At 42.2% G+C, this 23,985-nt stretch overlaps 1 protein-coding gene and 1 long non-coding RNA gene across 3 annotated transcripts in view; both read left to right on the plus strand.

The window, feature by feature from the left end:
- Mbd2 (methyl-CpG binding domain protein 2) overlaps positions 1 to 23,985 on the plus strand; it is a 66,917-nt gene that overhangs the window by 27,646 nt on the left and 15,286 nt on the right.
- On the plus strand, positions 5 to 22,736 carry LOC134483047 (uncharacterized). The gene is made up of 2 exons (XR_010059879.1): positions 5 to 2,019; positions 2,108 to 22,736. It is a non-coding gene; the product is annotated as an uncharacterized LOC134483047 (long non-coding RNA).

The following is a 23,985-nucleotide window of genomic DNA, read 5'->3' on the forward strand; positions in this document are numbered from 1 at the left end:
AAGTGTATCACATCAAGTATAAACGATGCGTACCTGCATGTGCCATTAGGGTCCTGTCAAAGCAGAGGTTTTCTGTGGGCCATTCAGCTTTCTGCGTGAGGTTTTGCCCTTGTTTGTCTCCCACATTTGGGATAAGTGCACAGCTGTGGGTGTGTTCAGTTCGCTTCAGCACAGAAGGGATCCTACCATCTTGACCTCTGTTTTTATCAAGCCGTTCTCCGCTTGCATTTTCCATAGATGAGCTACGTAGCTGTGAATATCTGGCCTCTGGCTTTTGGATGAGTTAAAATTGGTTTCCTTACAAAGGCTTTTATCATTCAAAGATTTTTGAAAGTTTGTAACTGAGGAAAACTTTCCCAATCCCCCCCAAAACAGAGGTAGAATATAATAACCCCTGCTACTATCTACGTGGGAAATTTGAGTTGTGTTGAGAACAGGTTTTATTTAATAGATTCTGTCCTCATCTTTTCTTTGCTAGATCATTCTCAATGTTGTGTTTAAACTTGTGTGCTCTATTTAAAGATCAATTGATTGACCTATTTGGTCATTTTAACAGTGATTTCATTATTTAGTAGACCTGAATCCAGTCACAAATTGTAAAAGCTGTGGTAACTGCTTTGTGCTGGATGTGTCCTTGCCTGTAGAGATCAGTAACCTAGAGATTTAAACCAGACACGAGCAGAATGGTACCTACTCATTCTTTGGTTTGTTGAATAGTTTTGAGTTTTCTCTCTATTACTCTGATATGGTTTATGGAATTATTCTAAAATGAAAAGCATATGTTCCTTCTCTCACTCTTGTCAAAGAATTTTAGCATCAATCCAACACAATCTTTTGAAGGTCTACGCTTTTAGCTGGTGTAGACAGGGTTATAATTATTTAGCAGGTTACCTCTGCAAACACAGCTGGTTTCCAGTTATTCTCATGTACCCTAGTAATCGTCTTAGGATTTTCTGATCGCACCAAGACAGTTGTCTTTTACTCTTCATCATCTTCAACCTAACAGCCGAAGTAACATTCGAATGCTGTTCATCGGTATGAAGGTAATAAGGAGGTTTCTATAATGGTGTTATTTAAGTAGTCTAGTTTAGATACAAATCTGTTAGTGAATGACCCTGATTTTAATCATATTTTGGCATAGACGGCAGAACAACCATTGCTGAGTAGATGGTTGATGGAAATACATGAAGACAAAAATCATTTTAATTTGCTCTGTGTTATTTAGATCTAGGAAAGTAGACAACCGTATAAATTAATCATTTCTCAACTTGACAAAGTTATTTTTATTAGGCAGTGAGTGAATTAGACAATGAGATTTATATTTCTGAGGTTCCCATAGGTAACATGTTTTTATTCTTTAAATATATCCTTCTCTTTTATTAAGGTATTAAAGTTAGCGGTATAAGCATTGACCTTAGGCTTAGAATTGGAATGAATTTTAATTCAGGCTCCACACTCAGCAGGTTTGAAGTTATAGATGAGAAGGAAAAAGATGAGCAGTTTCGTTTTTTATAGAACAAGCACTTCATGCCCGGGTCATTATATAGACTCATTCAATATGAATTCTGTAAACTATAAATTACAAATGTATATGGATTGACTCTTTTAAACGCTTTATCTTTAACTGTGTAAACGATTATATTTAAAGAGGGCATTAACGCAGAGTTTAATACAACACACAGCTATTTCTGCATAAATTAACACTATAAAGCAGAAGTGGAAGGTATTGTCCCTGGACTGTGTGGCCCTGCAGTAGGGTAAGCCGCTGTAGGGGAAGCAGCTGTAGGGGAAGCAGCTGTAGGGTAAGCAGCTGTAGGGTAAGCAGCTGTAGGTAAGCAGCTGTAGGTAAGCAGCTGTAGGGGAAGCAGCTGTAGGGGAAGCAGCTGTAGGTAAGCAGCTGTAGGGTAAGCAGCTGTAGGGTAAGCAGCTGTAGGTAAGCAGCTGTAGGGTAAGCAGCTGAAGGTAAGCAGCTGTAGGTAAGCAGCTGTAGGGTAAGCAGCTGTAGGTAAGCAGCTGTAGGTAAGCAGCTGTAGGGGAAGCAGCTGTAGGGTAAGCAGCTGTAGGTAAGCAGCTGTAGGGTAAGCAGCTGTAGGGTAAGCAGCTGTAGGTAAGCAGCTGAAGGTAAGCAGCTGTAGGTAAGCAGCTGTAGGGTAAGCAGCTGTAGGTAAGCAGCTGTAGGTAAGCAGCTGTAGGGGAAGCAGCTGTAGGTAAGCAGCTGTAGGGGAAGCAGCTGTAGGGGAAGCAGCTGTAGTTTGCTTTGTCCTTCCGTTAGGCTGAGAAGCTGGAGCGACTCTCCTATCAGATCATGAGTCCCAGTGGGAAGGTCATCCCAGCGCTTATTTAACTAGCTATACCAAACACATTCAAGGGGGCTGGAGAGATGGCTCAGCGGTCAAGAGCACTGACTGCTTTTCCAGAGGTCCCGATTTCAGTTCCCAGCAACCACGTGATGACTCACAACCATTTGTAGTGGGATCTGATGCCCTCTTCTGGTGTGTCTGAAGACAGCTACAGTACACTCCCATACATAAAAGTAAATACATAATTCTTTTTTTTTAAAAAAAAGACATATTCAAGTTTTTAAAATTGAGTCCCGATTGTGATGAGAATTTCTGTCCTGGTTAGTTAGTTCCCTGACTAAGAAAGTTATGTGGATAACTCACTGTTTGAGTCTAATTTCTTTAATACATGTGTTTTTGATCCTGTCTGGTCTCTTTTGTGTTTTATTTTTGAAGTTTTTTATTTCCTTTAAATTGTGGAATTAACAGAGCTGATGTACCTTCAGTGTTTTTAGTAGTCTCTGAACACTGTTTTTCTGAAAGAATAATCATGGTTTTCTGTAGAGCTTAGTATGGGAAGCCACTGGAGATGATACCTGAGCCCCACCTCATCTATTTTGTCTTTGATTTTCTAGTCCTCCTTCGTCAGGATGTAGAACTTTCCCCTTCTCCCTCCTGGAGGCCTACCAGCCTTTTTTTATTAGAATGATTTGCTTAAATCATATTAGAAGAAATTAGAAGAAAAGAAATATAACATTTTCAACCCCGGTGCATTTAGCACTGTGTGCGAAGGTTTTTATGAGCATGTCGGTGTCTGGTTGTCGCTATCTAGAATGTGACTGCGCGTTGTAGGTGTTGTAGCGCCACGAGCCCTCCGTGGGCTCCACAGGTACTTTTGGTATAGTCTCGTCGTAATGGCTTCATGACTAAGACATGGGTCATCAAGCATGGAGTCCCCAGATGTATATTCTATTCCTTTCTCTTCTCTACACAGAAAAACTGACTGTCTGGGTAGAGAACAAAAACAGCGTGTCCTGTGCGGGTTAAAGCTCTTACTCTAGGGAGTTTGGGGAAGATGCCTCTTACAAAGTACCACATAAGTAGTGTAGACGGATGCTGTGCGTGATCAAGGCAAGGCTACTCTGGCTAGGAAGCTTTGGGAAAGCCAGAGAATGTTGAAGGTTAAGGGACACCCAGCAGCAGTAAGTGGGTGCATTGGCAACAGACAAGTAGAAAAGTTACTTAGAAACGAAGTGTGTGGGGCCTTGCTTTTTGTTGTTGGTTTGTGGGGATTTCAGTGCATGTGTCATTTATGTATGCGTGTATGTATGTATGCATGTATGTATTTATTTATTTATTTTTACAGTACTAGGGTACACATTTGGGGCCATCCCTGTGCTAGGCAAGCACTCACCATTGGCTGTATCACTATCCCCAAAATCAGGGTTTTAGTCGGAAATAACAGACCAGGTTGTCGAGGACTCCTTAAATGCTGGCCTTTAGAAGTTGGAAGTAGGTTTATCATTTGTGTTCTTTCTAAGAGAAACACATTTGGGGTAGATAAAAGAGACATGCTTTCTTTTAGCTAAAGCAATCCCGATTATTATTTTTTTTACCATTTAAAATACTTTCTTTTAGCATTTTAAAGAGCACACTAGTGATTATACATTTGTGTATTTTTAAAATGTTTCATGTAACATTGCACAGTTTGGGGTTTTATGTTCCTGTAATTTGTAAATTTATACTAAATGTTGTGCTAGTAATTGTAAGTTATTATTGCTTATGATTTTCCCAACTACATCCCAGTTTAAGACAGTGTCCATGGAGTTTTTGTGCATATTAAGTCTCTTCTCTTTGTTACAATGATTCTCAGAAATATCATTAGCATGAACTTATGATTTTGATATATTCCATCAAATTGATTTCCACAGAGTTGTACCAAAGTAGAAGACTACCCAGTGGCCAGTTAAGCACCTCGGTTTCATTTGTCTTCTGTGGCACTGCATGTTACTTCTAAAGTGTTTCCTTTTTATGTTTATTTACTTCAACTTATGTTTATTTGAATACGTGTGAAGCTGAGTGGACAGAGGCATCTGTGTGTCCTTTTGTAAGGAGAACGCAGCGTAGAAGACTTTGACTGTTTTGTTGCTGTTGTTACCCTGAGCGGAGTTTGAGGACACCTCCTGTGGCGTAAGCTAGTGTTTGTGACTTTCTCACAGGCCTCTGCGGTTTCCCCTCCCCTGCGAGCCGAGCCGGTCCTTGGATGGCTCCTTTCCTCCGCTGGCTCCCAGCGCTTATGTTAACAGTTCCCAAATCTGCATTTTTTTCCTGCACCTGCTTGTTTGGTTCAGTCCCCATGGAAGTGTCCCAAGCACCACCGGATCAGCTTGTTAGGCTCTGTACGTCAAACCGGCTGGTTCCTGTTTGTGCTCTATTTCATTAAAATGGCCCCGCTCGCTCACCTTGCCGGGGCTCTGGGGGAGCCAGAGCGCGAGCATTCTGCTGCTCCTGCATCTGAACCCCAAACCTTCCAGTTCTGCATCTGCTGGCCTCACCCTAACACTCCCTTTAACACAGTCCTTGTCAATTTTATGTTATCATTCTTATCGCCGCACACCAGGAAGCTTCTAGCAGTTCATTGCTTCGTGAGTCACTTTACAACAAAACGGACCAGGCGTTCTTGACAATGGTGTTCACCGTGTTTTCAGGGAAAGTAGGCCGTGGAGGCCTGTGCTACTGTCCTAGTGGACATCGGCCCTCTGCTACTCAGCTAGAAAACGCAAGCTCGAAAGGTGGAGATGGAAATCCGGAATCTAGGGTCTTGGCTAAGTGTGGTGGTGCACACCTTTGATCAGCAGCGCTCCAGAGGCAGAGGATGGCTATCTGTGAGTTCGAAGCCAGCCTAGTCTACATAGTGAGTCCAGGATAGCTAGGGCTATGTAGAATGGCCCTGTCTGAGAAAAACAAAAGCAAGATGCACAAACAAAAAAGAACTTCTTAGTACTAAACACATCTGTCTACAGCATAGTCCCACGTAGTTAAAACAAACAAGCAAACCTAAACAAGACGTCACACAGAAGAGAGACCATAGGTACTGGAGCACAGGTAGAGGTGTTACAGCTGATTTCTCCCACTGCCCTGCGGTTCTGAGGTGAAGGTAAATCGGCAGCAAACACACTCCCCTTCCTTCACCCACTACAGAGCTACCGTTTTCTCTCTCTGCTTTCCTCCTTGCTCCCATTGGTTTATTCTTCTTATGCATCTTAATTAAGGTTTCTGTTGCTGTGATAAAAACCAAACCAAACCAAACCAAACCAACCATGACCAAAAGGTAACTTGGGGAGGGAAGGGTGTATTTCACCGTATACTTCCTTATCATTATTCTTCACTGGAGAAGGAAGTCAGAGCGGGGACACAAACGGCAGGAACCTGGAGGCAGGAGCTGATGCAGAGGCCACATTCCCATGGCTGGCTCAGCCTGCTCTCTGGTGTAAGTCTGGACCTCCTGCCTAGGGATGACAGCATTCACCGTGAGCTGGCCCCTCCCACATCCATCATCAATCAAGAGATGCTTGCCAGACGTGCCCATAGCGCAGTCTTCCCATTGAGAGTCCCTCTTCCCAGATGACTCTAGCTTGGCCGGGTTGACCCAACACCAACCAGGACTCGTTCTTCTGTCATGTGGATGTAAGGAGTCTCTGCTCAAGCCCTGAGGCTGCATTTTAGTGTTCAGGATAAAGTTAAAGCGCCTTAACACGACTTAATGCTATGCCCTCTCCATCTTTTGAGACAGAGTTGCCAGGGACTGATGGTAACAGATGGCTTTCAGCTTCTGATGCCCCTGCGTCCACCTCATGGTTACTGCTGTGATCACTTGCTTGGACTGAGCCCAGGTTTTCCTGAGTGCTACTGAAGCATTCTACCAATTGGTTTAGCTCCCTCCCCCCCAAAGCAGTTTCCCCAGGTCACATTTTATTTATTGATTAGAGAAATCGATAGCTGATCACTATAAATAAGTTAGTTCTTAATTGTAAAAATTAATTTATTGCCATGAACAAGTTACTAACGAGTTAAATTGGGGCGCGTGTTCCATCGTGTTTGTATGGGGATCAGAGGATAACTTGCAGGCAGGAGTAGGCTCTCTCCTACCACCATGCAGTTTCCATGGGTTGAACTCCAGACCCTGGATTTGATAGCAAATGCCTGTAACTGCTGGGCTCACTCCCCAGGGCGCTTCTTGATTTTCTTGAGGTTTACCGCTCTGGCTTTTTTCTTTTGCCCTACACTCAGATAACACTGAAACTTGGTTTTCAGCTTTCTGTGTGGGTGTACTGCTCATTCCTCTCACCCTTCTATACCTTGCTCATGTTCTGCACATTTTCTTTTTAACCTTTAACTGCCTAGTTTAGACTGGTCCCAGAACTCTACACTTTATCTGTTCTAAAAGCCTGTGTTTTATTAAGTCTGGATTTAGAGATCTGCCTGAGTGGTTTTTCTTCCTTCTTTTTGATTGGCACCATAGTTTCCATGTCAGTTATCCATGTGTATTTTGAATTAATTGAATGGGATTCCTTTATTTATTCACTTATTTCATTTATTGAGATTACCAGGGACCTGCTACTTCCCTAAATACTGGGGCTATTTCAGTGGACAGGACAGTGTCCCTGTGGTCCTGGAGCTGACCACCTAGTATGACAGAGTGAGGTAGGAAAATACTTACGTACTAGACAATGTTGTAAGTGCAATGGACAGCAGGAGTGGGAGAGTACAGCGTCTTTAAAAGGAGGCCTGGAGAGCTGGTTCAGCACTTCAGAGCAATTGCTTCTCTTCCAGGGGACCAGCATTCAATTCCCAGTAGCCAGTCGGCAGCTCATGACCATGAGTAACTCTAGTTTAAGGGGATCCAATTCCTTCTTCTGACCTCAGAGGGAAGCAGACATAGAAGTGATCAGACACGAATGCAGGCAACACAGCGTACACATTAAAGAAAAAGTAGAGGAATAGACAGAGCTCTTTTTCTAGCTATTGTGCACAGTATAAGAATTAGCTTTATGGTTGGAAGATAATTGGAGAAATTGTGCTAGGCTGTTAGGACATTATCGGTAAGGCCATGAGATAATTGATGAGGTTTATTGACAGATCAGCTGCCTTTGTGGGAAGAATGTTTAAAGACTAATGCCCCAGCAGGATTACAGAAACACCAAAGAGCCACTCAGTTTTAATAAATAATAAAATAAGAAGTTGGGTATTAGAATATTAATAATCTTTAAAATCATTGGAGATCTGGTTAGTAAAAGAGGGTGGTTGCAACCCAGAGGGACACCAGTTTTGAGATATTAATTTACTGTTCTTTATGGAGGCAAGGGTTATTGTTGGAACATTTTATGTAAATTTAAAATGAAAGTATTTATGACTGTCTCACTCACACCCTACAGTTTATGCTCCCAGTTCCCTTTAAGACATGACAACTCAAGTGAGGTGACCGAGGGCTTTTTCTCCAGTGTTGGGGAGGGAGCTTCAGGGCTTTGCGTTTGCTGGGTCAGTGACCCACAGTGGAGCCAAGCTCCTAACCGTCCACTGTTTTTGCATTAGCAGAGTTTCTCTAAAATTCTGAAATGTAGATAAACAATATTAGAAGTGTCACAAAGTGTTTCACATCAAAGGCTGCTTGAGCCCATTGTCTCTTGTTTCTGTGCCCAGACACCATGTTTTTGTCCCTGCCTTTCTCTTTATGGTTACCATTGTGTCTAACAGTCAAGCACTTGGCAGAGGGCGCCTTCATTGTTAATTCTGACTGCTGTTGCTTGTTTGCCCTCTTCCATGGTAGATGGATGCTGTTTTCTCCCGCTGCTGCTCCGCTGGCTGCATCACAAGGTTAGGGACATGGTTGACTTAATAATAGTCATGGTTCAAAATTCATGAGCAAGACTCATCGTGCAGTGCTAGGCTAGACTTTCTACATAATTATAATCTTGAGAACGTCTGCTGCGTCCCTACAAGTAATGTCTCTGTTTCTTGTTGGGTCTTTTGGGGATTGCCCTTGCCTCTGCTGAGGCTGTGCTTAGTTCCTGATATTTGCTGTCCAGCTGAAGCCCTGGACTTGCTTCTCTGAGTTCCTTTCTGCGTTTCCATCTTATCTGAGGGTGTCCTTCTTCACTTAGTAATTAAGCCTCCAGGAGCTTGTCACAAAAGATGGTGGGAGACGGAGTTTTTGAAGACTTGAATATTAGAAATGATTTTTTATTTGGACATACTAATTTTTCTGCTGGTGGGAGTCTAGATTGAAAAAAAACCACTTTCCTTGGCATTCTAAGGGCTTTGCTTCATAGTCGTCCGCCTTCGGGGTTTCTGGCGAAGAGGCCAGTATATGCTCACACAGTCTGCTTGCTTTTCTGGCTGTTTTGTATATGATGTTAAGGAATCCATTCAAAAACTATGTATATGTATACCATATATGCTTATGCCTGTATTATACCTGTGAGAGATGGAGAGATGGCTGCAGCCTGGCATGGCGGTACAAGCCTGTGATCCTAGCATGGGGAAGACTGATGCAGGAGGATAGAGAATCTAAGGCCAGTCAGGCTGTATGCTAAGGCTCTCCCTTCAAAACAAAACAAAAGAGGAATGCCCTGTGTGTTTCTCGGATCTTTTTATTCAGCCTGGGCATCGGTAGGAGACACAGATGATTTCTTCCCTTTGTTGGGCAACATTTCTTCAATCTTTCAGAATTTCCAGCTCCCTTGAATCTCCTAAGTTTTTAATTTTCCTCTGTGTAAGTTGGCTTCTCAGACTTTTTCTCTAATTTGGCTATGTTTGTGCCTTTACTGCCTTCATTTCATTGGTCCTTCCCTTTTCTTTTACTGGTGATTCTTTTATTGCCTCAAGGGAACGCTCTAGCATGTATTTCTAAGTCTGGGCCTAAACCAGAGTGGAGCTATTGGGCCATAGAACGTATGTGTGTTGAGCTGTCTAAGATGCTGCTAAGCCATTTTCTTGGTGGCTGTGTACATCTACACATCCATCAAGGGGTGCAGTTCCTATCAGGTCTTTGTTGGGACTTAGTGTGGTTAGTCCTCAGAAGTGCAAGTACGTCAGTGTGTACTCAGTGGTTTCTTTATGGTTCTAATGTGCATTTTCTTGGTAAGTGGGGGCCCTAATAACCAGTTTTGTGATTTGGCCATGTGTATAATCCTCCTGCTGCAGTACCTCTTCAACACTTCCGATCTGTTCATTACTCATTATTGTGTACATGTAGGGGTCGAATCAGGTCACTATCAGCTTGGTAAGCAAGCAAAAGTTTTTATTCAGTGTTATAATGGATTGGTTTTTCTCATTGAGTCAAGGAGTTCTTTGTGTACATTTGAATATAAATCCTAGTATTTGCTTCAAGTTTGTAGATTACCTCTCTATTCTCTTAAGAGTGGCTTTGGGAAATATGCACTCACAATTTTAAGAAAGTCTTTTGGTGAGCTGGTCTGGGAGGGTGAGACTTTCTGCGTGCCGATGATGCCCTGGTCATTGTTACAGTGTCTATTCCTTAAGCTTCAGTCACCGATTTTTCTTAAGACCTGTTGGTTTACTTGACAGTTCTCAATGTAATCTTTTAGGTTATCTTCTGAAAGCTTATGTTACATTTAGATCTACTGTCCACCAAGAATTGATCTTATGTTTGATATAAGGTGGATTTATGTCTCAATGTAAGGACATCCAACTGACATAGCATGATTTTTTTTAAAAAAACCAAGTATTTGTCCATTGCTGTGCTCTGCCTTCCTTGCTGTTGAGCATACACAGGTGAACGAGGGCTTGTGGAGCTCATGTTTATCCATTAGGCCTTGCATTTTTTCATGGGAAGCAGCTTCACACACACAGACACACACACAGAAACACACAGACACACACACAGACACAGACACAGACACAGACACACACACACACAGACACAGACACACACACAGACACAGACACACACACAGACACAGACACACACACAGACACACACACACAGACACACACACACATGAGACATATATAACAAGACACCGACACACACACAGACACACACACAGACACAGACATAGACACACACACAGACACACACAGACACACACACACAAACACACAGACACAGACACACACACAGACACACACACACAGATACAGAAACACACAGACACACACACAGACACAGACACACACATGAGACATATATAACAAGACGCAGACACACACACAGACACAGACACACACAGGAGACATATATAACAAGACGCAGACACACACACAGACACACACACACAGACACACAGACACACACAGACACACACACACAGGAGACATAAATAACAAGACGCAGACACACACACAGACACACACACGAGACATATATAACAAAACGCAGACACACAGACACACACACAGATACAGACACACACAGACACACACACAGACACACACACACACAAGACATATATAACAAGACGCAGACACACACAGACACACACATAGACATATATAACAAGACGCAGACACACACAGACACAGACACACACACACACACACACGAGACATATATAACAAGACGCAGACATATATACATATATTTGCAGCTACGTAACTAAAGCTCTGCTTGGTTTGTACCGTGAGTCTCTCATCATCATCTACTGCTTGGTTTGTACCTCGAGTCTCTCATTATCATCGTCCTTTTTTCCTGGGACGCCATAAGAAGATATGGCTGGCCTTTGGTTGTCATCCATTCTCTGCAGGTCCTGGGTTTAAGTCGCCTTAGCTGGCTATAACCAGGTAGCTCAGGTGCTAAATGGAACTGATTTTACTTTATTTATTTATTTTTAAAAGAATTATTTAATTATTTTATATATATGAGTACACTGTAGCTGTCTTCAGACACACCAGAAGAGAACACTGGATCCCATTACAGATGGTTGTGAGCCACCATGTGGTTGCTGGGAATTGAACTCAGGACCTCTGGAAGAGCAGTTGATGCTCTTAACCACTGAGCCATTTCTCCAGCCCCTGGAACTGATTTTAAATAGAGCAATTTGTCCACTGGACAGTGAATTCCTTCTAGATAGAAGCATCATTTGTCCATATAACCCTAATTTAACGTCTTATGTGTTTAACTTCTCAAAAATTGGTGAATGCAAAGTGCACATTTTCTGGGTTTTGCTTTAGTCTCTAAGTTTGTGACAAGGTCTTTTTTTTTTTTTTTTTGGTTCTTTTTTTTCGGAGCTGGGGACCGAACCCAGGGCCTTGCGCTTCCTAGGTAAGCGCTCTACCACTGAGCTAAATCCCCAGCCCCGTGACAAGATCTTTTTATTTCTTTTTTTCCCCTCCTTTATTTTGTTGGATGGAATTTGGGGTCAAACTCAGAGCTTTGTACATCAAGGCAAGCGTCTATCACTGAGCTACAGATGCAGTCCTGGAGTATTCTACCTCAGTTCCATACACAGTCCTGGATGGTACCCTACTAGGGAACCACATACTCGTCCTGGGGGACAGTCTACAACTAAGCTCTTCTCCCAGTGTCAGGTTTCTTTCTCTTCTGATCATATACAGTAAATGCCTTATGAAAATGAACTGTACAAATGAATTTTATAAGTCTAACATTATTTAAAAATTCTCAGCAAATTGCTAAAAATTTGTAATATGAAAAAACTTCCTTATAGTTTTTCAATGTTTTGATGATCTATGATAGAAGCGACAGTCGTTAGTGTTTGTAGTATGCTATTGAAACTATGTCTAAGAGAGAATTTTCCTAAAAGAATACATGTGTTTGTGCTGCCCCAGGATTAGAACCTTTAGCTGCCAGACTAGCTCCTTTCCAGGGATGTTTGCATGCAGCTGTGTAATAACATTCATGCTGTGTCGCATGTTGCTGTGTGAGCAACCCTGCGGTAACGTCATGTGCTTGACCAAATTAAAGGTTACGGCTACAGCTATTACAAAGTGACTTTTTTTTCTTTTCTTTTTTTTTTCTTTTTTCTTTTTTTTGGAGCTGGGGACTGAACCCAGGGCCTTGCGCTTGCTAGGCAAGCACTCTACCACTGAGCTAAATCCCCAACCCCCAAAGTGACTTTTTTAAAAAAGATAACCTGTTTCTCTGTCTGATGAAGTATTAGCAGTTTTCTCCTTAGGTACTGGGCAACTTACATTTCCTGTGGATTTTAGTATTTTATTGGAATGCTACTTACAGTCTTTTTTCCCCTTTGAAAAAGGTGTTCTAATATGCTGACTAACAGAGTAGAGAACACTGGAGCATACAGAGCTTCATCCCTGAAGGCAGACCTTTCTAAATCCCCTGACAGCAGGTGAAGATGATAGTCGAGTTGGGCAGAGGGGACGTGAGACAAGAATGGCATCTAGAATTACAAGGTTCTGTGATCTCAAGCAATGTCAGTGATAATACAGTAGCAGGGAGGGTAAAGCCTGGGTTAGAAAGAAAAGAAAGATGGCAGCTCAGGATGTAAGAAGACCTTCTCTTTGGGAGTAAAGAGGCAGTTTAAGAGAGCAGAGGCATGAATGAGATTGTGTTTCGGGTACTGAGAGTTCAACTGAGCTTGTACCTTTAGGGAAGGAGCCCACAGAGCTGCAAGTGCGATGGTAGTGAACTGGGCGATGGATGAGGCAGCAGGAGGAGGTGGGGCAGACCAGGGCCAGGGTGTGGGGCAGGCTCAGCACAGGAGCAGGGCAGCTGAGGCGGAGGAGGACACTGCAGACCTCAGTGCCAGGCACCTCTAGTGAGCCCGGGACCGAGGCTTGTGGGCTCTCTAACTTAGCTAATATCTAGCTCATGATGTTGAAAATAAACAGAAAGAAATAGTTTCGAGATAGTTTTGAAAGACCTTTCCTTAGTTTTACTTCCGAACTTTAGCATGTTACTAAGTGTTGAGTTAATTCCAATGGAGAATGTAATTTCAAATGAAAAATGCACTTTAAGGCGATCTGTGAGGGTCAAAATCAGCTTTACTCTTTTGCCTGGCTACATTCGAAAGGATGCTCCTCTGTATGTTTTTAGTTAGAGGAATCCAGAGCACTGGTGGCTATACACTAAGGTTTTATGCAAATTTGTGTGTTCAAGGCCAGTTTGTGTGTTGTGCTTTGTTACTAGGTCTATGCTTGAACATGAGAAGTCACTCTGATAGGAGTCTGGCTTTTCACAGTAGTATGTGTGACGTCTTTGCAGTAGCATGCTGTGTAGTGCTGCGTGTATAAGAGCTCCTAAAATCTATGTGTCTCTACTCTTTACATTCTGATGTATGTGCCCCATCTTTAAATGTTTCAGACATTTGGACTCCCCGTCTTCCAAAATAAGTAATCTTAGAATGGGTCTAGCTTCTCAAAACATCATTTAATCCAGTGCGTTTGAATTATTAATAATTAATAATTGCTTTTTACAGCCTGATTTTAGTCAGAAAATGGATGAATTTCAACTTTTAAAAATGTTCTTTTTTTACTTGCACATTTTTTAAATTTACATTTCAAATGTTATCCCCTTTCTTGGTTTCCCATCCATAAACTCACTATCCCATCCCTTTCTCCTCCTTTTTCTATGAGGGTGCTTTTCCGCCAACCCCACAGTGACATTCCCCTACACTGGGGGTCCAGCCTTGGCAGGACCAAGGGCTTCTTCTCCTTTTGGTGCCCAACAAAGCCGTCCTCTGCTACATATGCAGCTGGAGCCATGGGTCCCTCCATGTATAGTCTTTGGGTGGTTTAGTGGTTTAGTCCCTGGGAGCTCTGGCTGGTTGGTATTGTTCTTCTTATGGGGTTGCAAGCGCTTTCAGCTCCTTCAGTCCTTTCTCTAACTCCTCCAGTGGGGACCCTGTTCTCAGTTCAGTGGTTGGCTGGGAGCATTCACCTCTGTATTTGTCATGCTCTGGCAGAGCCTCTCAGGAGACAGCTCTATCAGACTCTTGTAGGGACTTCTTGGCATCAGCAATGTTGTCTGGGTTTGGTGGTTGTGTGTATATGGTCTGGATCCCCAGGTGGGGCAGGCTCTGGATGGCCTTTCCTTCAGTCTCTGCTCCAAACTTTGTCTCCATATCCTCTCCTATGAATGTTGTTGTTCCCCCTTTTAAGGACTGAAGCATCCGCACTTCGGTTGTCCTTCGAGAGCTTCATGTGCTCTGTGGACTGTATCTTGGGTAACTCGAGCTTTTGGCTAATATCCAATTATCAGTGAGTGCATCCCATGTGTGTTTTTCTGTGATTGGGTTACCTCACTCAGGATGATATTTTCCAGTTCCAACCATTTGCCTACGAATTTCATAAAGTCATTGTTTTTGATAGCTGAGTAATATTCCATTGTGTAGATGTACCACATTTTCTGTATCCATTCCTCTGTTGAAGGGCATCTGGGTTCTTTCCAGCTTCTGGCTATTATAAATAAGGCTGCGATGAACATAGTGGAGCATGTGTCTTTTTTATATGTTGGGGCATCTTTTGGGTATATGCCCAGGAGTGGTATAGCTGGGTCCTCAGGCAGTTCAATGTCCAATTTTCTGAGGAACCTCCAGACTGATTTCCAGAATGGTTGTACCAGTCTGCAATCCCACCAACAATGGAGGAGTGTTCCTCTTTCTCCACATCCTCACCAGCATCTGCTGTCACCTGAGTTTTTGATCTTACCCATTCTGATTGGTGTGAGGTGGAATCTCAGGGTTGTTTTGATTTGTATTTCCCTGATGACTAAGGATGTTGAACATTTCTTTAGGTGCTTCTCAGCCATTCGATATTCTCCAGCTGAGAATTCTTTGTTTAGCTCTGTACCCCATTTGTAATGGGGTTATTTTGCTCTTTGGAGTCTAACTTCTTGAGTTCTTTGTAAATATTGGATATAAGTCCTCTATCATGTGTAGGATCAGTAAAGATCTTTCCCAATTTGTTGGTTGCTGTTTTGTCCTAACGACAATGTCCTTTGCCTTACAGAAGCTTGGAATTTTAGGAAGTCTATTTGTCGATTCTTGAGTTTAGAGCATAAGCCATTGGTGGTCTGTTCAGGAAAATTTCCCCAGTGTCCGTGTGTTCAAGACTCTTCCCCACTTTTTTTCTATTAGTTTGAGTGTATCTGGTTTAATGTGGAGGACCTTGGTCCACTTGGACTTGAGTTTTGTACCCGGTGATAAGCATGGATTGATTTGCATTCTTCTACATGCTGACCTCCAGTTGAACCAGCACCATTTGTTGAAAATGCTATCTTCCTTCCATTGGATGGTTTTAGCTCCTTTGTCAAAGATCAAGTGACCATAGGTGTGTGGGTTCATTTCTGGGTCTTCAATTCTATTCTATTGATCTACCTGCCTGTCTCTGTACCAATATCATACAGTTTTTATGACTATTGCTCTGTAATATAGCTTGAGGTCAGGGATAGTGATTTTGTCCAGAAGTTCTTTTATTGTTGAGGATAGATTTCGCTATCCTGGTTTTTTTGTTATTCCAAATGAATTTGCAAATTGCCCTTTCTAACTCTATGAAGAATTGAGTTGGAAGTTTGATGGGGACTGCATTGAATCTGTAGATTGCTTTTGGCAAAATGGCCATTTTTGCTATATTAATCCTGCCAATCCATGAGCATAGGAGGTCTTTCCATCTTCTGAGATCTTCAATTTCTTCCTTCAGAGACTTGAAGTTCTTGTCATACAGATCTTTCACTTGCTTGGTTAGAGTCACACCAAGGTATTTTATGTTATCTGTGACTATTGTGAAGGTTGTCATTTCCCTAGTTTCCTTCTCAGCCTGTTTATCCTTTGAGTAGAGGAACGCTACTGATTTGTTTGAGTTAATTTTATAACAAGCCACTTTGCTGAAGTTGTTTATCAGGCTTATTAGTTCTCTGGTGGAACTTTTGGGGTCACTTAAGTGTACTATCATATCATCTGCAAATAGTGAGTGATATTTTGACTTCTTTCTTCTCAATTTGTATCCCTTTGACCTCTTTTTGTTGTCTGATTGCTCTGGCTAGGACTTTGAGTACTATATATATATTGAATAAGTAGGGAGAGAGTGGGCAGCCTTGTCTAGTCCCTGATTTTAGTGGGATTGCTTCAAGTTTCTCTCCATTTAGTTTGATGTTGGCTACTGGTTTGCTGTATATTGCTTTTACTATGTTTAGGTATGGGCCTTGAATTCCTGATCTTTCTAGGACTTTTGTCATGAAGGGATGTTGAATTTTGTCAAATGCTTTCTCAGCATCTAATGAGATGATCATGTGTATTGGCTAGTTTTGTGTGTCAACTTGTCACAAGCTGGAGTTATCACAGAAAAGGTGTGTCAGTTGTGGAAATGCCATCATGAGACCCAGCTGTAAGGCATTTTCTCAACTAGTGGTCAAGTGGGGGAGGACCCAGTCTATTGTGGGTGGTTCCATCCCTGGGCTAATGGTCTTGGGTTCTATAAGAGAGCAAGCTGAGCAAGCCAGGGGAAGGAAGCCAGTAAGAAACATCCCTCCATGGCCTCTGCATCAGCTCCTGCTTCCTGACCTGCTTGAGTTCCAGTCCTGACTTCCTTTGGTGATGAACAGCAATGTGGAAGTGTGAGCTGAATAAACCCTTTCCTCCCCAACTTGCTTCTTGGTCATGATGTTTGTGCAGGAATAAAAACCCTGACTAAAGCATCATGTGTTTTTATTCTTTGAATTTGTTTACATAGTGGATTACATTGATGGATTTCCTTATATTGAACCATCCCTGCATCCCTGGGATGAAGCCTATTTGCTCACGGTGAATGATTGTTTTAATGTGTTCTTGAATTCTGTTTGTGAGAATTTTATTGAGTGTTTTTGCATCGATCTTCATAAGGGAAATCAGTCTGAAGTTCTCTTTCTTTGATGGGTCTTTGTGTGTATTATGTATAAGAGTAATTGTGGCTTCATAGAAGGATTTGTGTAGTGTTCTCTATGGTTTTATTTGTGGAATAGTTTGGACAGTATTGGCATTAGGTCTTCTAAGAAGGTCTGATAGAGTTCTCCACTAAATCCATCTGATCCTGGGCTTTTTTTGGTTGGGAGACTTTTAATGACTGCGTCTATTTCTTCAGTAGTTATGGGGTTGTTTAGATGATTTATCTGATCTGATTTAACTTTGGTACCTGGTATCTGTCTAGAAAAGTGTCCATTTCATCCAGATATTCAGTTTTGTTGAATATAGGCTTTTGTAGTAGGATCTGATGATTTTTAAAATTTCCTTAGATTCTGGTGTTATGTCTCCCTTTTCATTTCTGATTTTGTTAATTTGGATACACTCTCTGTGCCCTCTGGTTGGTCTGGCTAAGGGTTTATCTATCTCATTGATTTTCTCAAAGAACTAGCTCCTGGTTCTGTTGACTTTTAACTTTTTGTATAGTCCTTTTCATTTGTACTTGGTTGATTTCAGCGCTGAGTTTGATTATTTCCTGCCTTCTACTCCTCACGTGTATTTGCTTCTTTTTGTTCTAGAGCTTTCTGGTGTGCTGTCAAGCTGCTGACATATGTTCTCTCCAGTTTCTTTGGAGGCACTCAGAGCTATAAGTTTTCCTCTTAGCACAGCTTTCATTGTGTTCCATAAGTTTGGGTATGCTGTGCCTTCATTTCTATTAAATTCTAAAAAGTCTTTAATTTCTTTATTTCTTCCTTGACCAAGTTATTATTGAGTACAACGTTGTTCAACTCCCATGTATATGTGGGCTTTCTGTTTTTTTGTTGTTGTTGACCAGCCTTAGTCCATGGTGATCTGATAGGATGCATTGGATTTTTCAATCTTCTTGTATTTGTTGAAGCCTGTTTTGTGACTGAGTATATGGTCAGTTTTGGAGAAGGTACCATCAGGTGCTGAGAAGAAGGTATGTTCTTTTGTTTTAGGGTGAAATGTTCTATAGATATATGTGAATCCATTTGAGTTCATAACTTCTGTTAGTTTCACTGTGTCTCTGTTTAGTTTCTGTTTCCATGATCTGTCCATTGATGAGAGTGAGGTGTTGAAGTCTCCCATTATTATTCTTCAAGGTGAATCTTGTGCTTTAAGCTTTATTAAGGTTTCTTTTATGAATGTAGGTGCCCTTGCATTTGGAGCATAGATATTCAGGATTGAGAGTTCATCTTGGTGGATTTTTCCTTTGATGAATATGAACTGTCCTTCCTTATCTTTTTTGATTACTTTTGGTTGAAAGTCGATTTTCTTCGATATTAGAGTTATTACTCCAGCTTGTTTCTTGGGACCATTTGCTTGGAAAATATTTTCCAACCTTTTACTCTGAGGTAGTGTCTGTGTTTGTCACTGAGGTGTGTTTCCTGTATGTAGGAAAATGCTGGGTCCTCTTTACGTATCCAGTTTGTTAGTCTATGTCTTTTTATTGGGGAGTTGAGTCCATTGATGTTGAGAGATACTAAGGAATAGTGATCGTTGTTCCTTGTTATTTTTGTTGCTAGAGGTTGAATTATGTTTGTGTGGCTCTCTTCTTTTGGGTTTGTTGCAAGATCACTTTCTTGCTAATTCTAGGATATAGTTTCCCTCCTTGTGTTGGAGTTTTCCATCTATTACCCTTTGTAGGGCTGGATTTGTAGAAAGATATTGTGTAAATTTGGTTTTGTCATGGAATATCTTGGTTTCTCCATCCATGTTAATTGAGAGTTTTGCTGGATACAGTAACCTGGGCTGGCATTTGTGTTCTCTTAGGGTCTATATGACATCTGCCCAGGATCTTCTGGCTTTCATAGTCTCTGTTGAGAAGTCTGGTGAAATTTTGATAGGTCTGCCTTTAAATGTTATTTGACCTTTTTCCTTTACGGCTTTTAATATTCTTTCTTTGTTTTTTGTGTTTGGTGTTTTGATTATTATGTGATGGGAGGAATTTCTCTTCTGGTCCAATCTATTTGGAGTTCTGTAGGCTCCTTGTATGTTTATGGGCATCTCTTTCTTTAGGTTAGGGAAGTTTTCTTCTATAATTTTGTTGAAGATATTTACTGGCCCTTAAGTTGGGAATCTTCTCTTCTATATTTATTGTTTTTAGGTTTGATCTTCTCATTGTGTCCTGGAACTCCTGGATGTTTTGGTTAAGAGATTTTTGATTTTTGCATTTTCTTTGACTATTCTGTCAATGTTTTCTATGGTATCTTCTGCTCCTGAGATTCTCTCTTCTATCTCTTGTATTCTCTTAGTGATGCTTGCCTCTATGACTCCTGATCTCTTTCCTATCTATCTCCAAGGTTGTCTCCATTTTTTATTTCTTTATTGTTTCTATTTCCATTTTTAGATTCTGGATGGTTCTGCTCAATTCCCTCACCTGTTTGGTTGTGTTTTCTGTAATTCTTTAAGGGATTTTTGTGTTTCCTCTTTAAGGGCTTCTACTTGTTTACCTGTGTTGTCCTGTATTTCTTTAAGTGAGTTATTTATGTCCTTCTTAAAGTCCTCTATCATCTTCATGAGATGTTATTTTATATCCAAATCTTGCTTTTCCGGTGTGTTGGGTATGCAGTGTTTGCTGTGGTGGGAGAGCCGGGCTCTGATGATGCGGAGTAGACTTGGTTTATGCTGCTTAGGTTCCTGTGCTTTCCTCTCGCCATCTTGTTGTCTCTGGTCTTAGCTGGTTTTGATGTCTCTGACAGTGGCTTGACCCTCCTGTAAGCCTGTTTGTCAGCACTCCTGGAGACTGACTTTTTCCCAGTGGGATCTGGTAGAGAGCTGTGAAACTGTTATAGCTCTAGGCACAGGCAGAGACTGGAAGGGTCCTGTCCCAGTCTGCTCCTGGGTTCTTGTGTCCTGCAGAGCAGAATTGGTGGTCTTACCTCTGCTCTCAGGTGTGTCAGAGCTCCTGGAGACCGGCTTTCAGCTCTTGGCACAGGCAGAGACTGGAAAGATCCTGCCCCTGACTGCTCCTAGGTTCTTGTGTACAGAGGGCTCTAGGTGGGTTCCTCTTTAGCCAGGAATGTGAGCAGAAGTGGTGGTCTTCCATGAGCTCTCAGGATTGTCTGCATTTCTGAGAGTCAAGCTCTCTCCCCCATGGATTTCTTTTTTTTTTTTTTTTTTTGGTTCTTTTTTTTGGAGCTGGGGACCAAACCCAGGGCCTTGCGCTTCCTAGGCAAGCACTCTACCCCTGAGCTAAATCCCCAACCCCCCCCCCCCCATGGATTTCTTAAAAATATTTTTATTAGATATTTTATACAATATATTTTGATCATGCCTTTCCTCCTCAAACTCCTCTCAGGACCTCACCCCATCTCTACCCACACAACCTCATGTTCTCTCTCTCTCTCTCTCTCTCTCTCTCTCTCTCTCTCTCACACACACACTCTCTCTCTCTCTCTCTCTCTCTCAGAAAAATCAAAAACAAAAAACACAACAAAATAAACAAAAACCTTCAAAACAACAGGAAACAAAAACAAACACCAAAAATCCACAAGAAACACAAAAAAAATAAAATCTAAACAAATGAGCAAAAGCCCAGTAAGATAAAACCTGCCAAAATCAAGCAAAGTGAAACAAGAAGTCCACAAACATCCCTTCAGTTCTGTCATGTTCCTCCTGCTGATGGGCTCCTTGGTCAATGCCTAGTTTTCAGGCAGTGTAGGAAGAGGACCAGCTGGGGCAGGCACTCCCTGCAGTTTTGCATTCCTGGCTGCTCTGGCTGTCTGTTCTGAGATCTGGGTCCTCTTGTGATAAATACCTTTCTGTTTTGTCGTCTCTCTGGACTAGAAATGTTTATCCTAAACCAATTTGTTTCTCCCTCTTCCTCTGATGCCCAGGGATGTTTGACCAGTTGTTAGAAATGCCCTAGTGCCCCAAACAGAAAAGGTTGCCAAAGATCCATGGTAATTGTCAGAACACCAGTTCAGAAAACCCTGCTGTAGACGATTGTATCTGGGGAGGTCCTCTCTGTTCAAACCTGTTGGTGACTTCAGCATAGATCCTGTCTGTTCCCTGCTTGCTCCTGCCTGCCATTCCAGACACAAGCCCAGCTCTCCTGAGGTTTCTCTGAGGACTTTGCCATCACCACAGTGTAGAAACAGACAGACTAAAAATAACAAGAAATTATAGTTTGGGAGCTCTTAATTAAAAGCTGTCTATGCCATCCACTGAACTTGAAAGAGAAAAGGATTCAGATCTTTTATAGGCCTCCGTTCATTCTGACAATTGATAGGCTGCCAGGTGGGCCACAGTGCAGTCTGCGCTGTGGTAATCAAGAAGTTTGCAAAGCAGAGCTCTCACCATCCACAAGTGTCTGAAGCAGGGCCTCCCAAGTCTGGGTGTTCCAACAGCTACCGTGGTGTTTAGCAGCCTGGTTGGTCCACACCCCTTGGTGCCTATGGTACTATCCCATTTCTAACAACCACAACATGTCTCTGCCTAATATATGTGCTCTAGACTTCCCCCTTTCTACTCATATGTCTCAACTGTGCATAGCCTTGGGAGTGTCCCTTGTCACTGTTCCTCCCAATGTGTAATGACAGGGAGTTTACAGGGAGTAAACCTCTTGCATTATTTTAGCAAGGAACTGATGTCTGTGTGTGTAGGGTGAGGGTTACTGCAAGTCCAGACAGATTGATTTTTCCGTTGTCTTTTTGAAAAATTTGCAGGATGAGACTGTTACGGACACCCCAGAGTGCTTCCCAGGACAGACTCATTCTCTCCCTGCTCTATCCACCCTGCCCTATCCCACCTTTCAGCAGCTTTGTGCACAGTTGCAGGGCCCTGTGTGCAGGGGGCCCTGTGCTTGGAGTAGCTCCTATAGAAGGAAGAGCCCTGTGCTCTGAGGTTGTGCTCTTAGTGCCTAGGAATTCTTAGTTGTTTTTTAAAGGGGGCTTCCTGCTTTCATTTTTTTCTAGACTCTGGTTCTACTCCTGAAAGGATTCACTATCAGCACTGGGTCCAGGTGGGAGGATGTCTGCTTGGATATGTGTGTGTGTGTGTGTGTGTGTGTGTGTGTGTGTGTGTGAGTTTGTGTGTATGTGAGTGAGTGTGTGTGTATGTGTGAGTGTGTGTATAAGTGTGTGTGTGAGTGTGTGTGAGTGAGTGTGTGTGTATGTGTGTGTATGTGTGTGAGTGTGTGAGTGTGTATGTGTGAATGTGTATGAGTGTGTTTGTGTGAGTGTGTGAGTGTGTGTGTGTGACTTTGTGTGTATGTGTGTGAGTGTGTGTGAGTGTGTATGTGAGTCTGTGTGAGTGTGTGTGTGAGTGTGTGTGACTTTGTGTGTATGTGTGTGAGTGTGTGTGAGTGTGTATGTGAGTCTGTGTGAGTGTGTGTGTGAGTGTGTGTGTGACTTTGTGTGTATGTGTGTGAGTGTGTGTGAGTGTGTATGTGAGTCTGTGTGAGTGTGTGTGTGAGTGTATGTGTGTATGAATGTGTGTGAGTTTTTGTGTATGTGAGTGAGTGTGTGAGTGTGTGTGTGAGTGTGTATGTGTGAATGTGTGTGTGTGACTTTGTGTGTATGTGTGTGAGTGTGTGAGTGTGTGTGTGTGTGTGTGTGTGTGTGTGTGTGAAAAAGAGGGAAGTGGATTTAAAGATACTTGAAAGTAGCAAGAAATCCTCCACAGAAAATTTGGGGAGGAAGGACAGATGCTTAAGCATGTTGTAAAGCTCAGCTGTTAATGTCCTTCAAAATTAATTTTTGCCTTGTTCCTTTCTACCTTGAGATTTTTATTAAAATGATATCAGGTGATTAGAAAACCTCATGAAGTGTCTATAACCGTTTGTAATGGTTTTTATTGTTATATTTCATAGGGAAGGAAAGTGATACTTATAGAGGGCTAGCCACCAAATTCATAAAGTTACTGGAAAAACAAGGCTTAGAATATAGGTTGGTCTGAGTCTAAAGGCTCACCCTGCCATTCAAAGTTAGATATTTTTATCTTCCCAGTTGACTGTCAAGATGAGGTCCTGAGTAAATATGGAAGATGCTTTTATGCTATGTGAGTTTTTAACACTGTCCAGGTACACTAGGTTTCAGATGGGGTATGACTGTAGATATAAAATAGCACAGTAAGCTGGAAGCTCTCAGATACAGGTGCTTGGGAAGCACCCCCCTCTCCATTTGTTGCATGAAACACTCGTTTTTATACCTATCCAGTCTTGATTCCTGGAAATATTTTCTTAAAGGAAGAGTCTCATTTTAAAATTTCCATCCTCTGGAAATTCTGCCGGTTTAGATGACTGGCATTTGCAGCTGGACCCCAGAAAGCTTGTTTTTGGAGTCAATAAATCAGACTTCGAAAGTCACACGAACTGTCCAAGAGCAGTTGACACTCTGAGCTCGACACCAGCTTAGCTAAAGCATTGCTCACTGGTGCCTCCTCATTCTGCAGAAGGAAAGGGCGGGGCACCGGACAGGACCTGCAGAGTATTTGTCTGTGCGTCCCTTAAATGGCTCCTATACCTTAAGTGGTTTCAGACTAACTCAGTGGCTTTCCTGTCAGGTAAAGATAGATAAATCTATCATGCATCCAAGGCTTGTCCTCTCTGGTCGGATGGGGAGCACTAAGCACTAAGCACTAAGCACTAAGCGCTAAGCACCCGTCGTGCTGTGCTGTTTGGAGCAGGGTAACAGCCATCCTAACCTGATTTCAGTTCCAGTCTCATTGCTCACTCCTTGTCAGCCTCACCGAGCCTCGCTTCCTTCATCTAGAAATGTGAACTTATAGATATTTTTAAAAATGGTACAGAAAGCAGTGACTGAATTTCTGTAACAAAGCATTTAGCAGAGGGCTGGGCCTGTGGTTGG

Source organism: Rattus norvegicus, chromosome 18 (genome assembly GCF_036323735.1).
Source record: "Rattus norvegicus strain BN/NHsdMcwi chromosome 18, GRCr8, whole genome shotgun sequence".
Taxonomy (NCBI): Eukaryota; Metazoa; Chordata; class Mammalia; order Rodentia; family Muridae; genus Rattus; species Rattus norvegicus.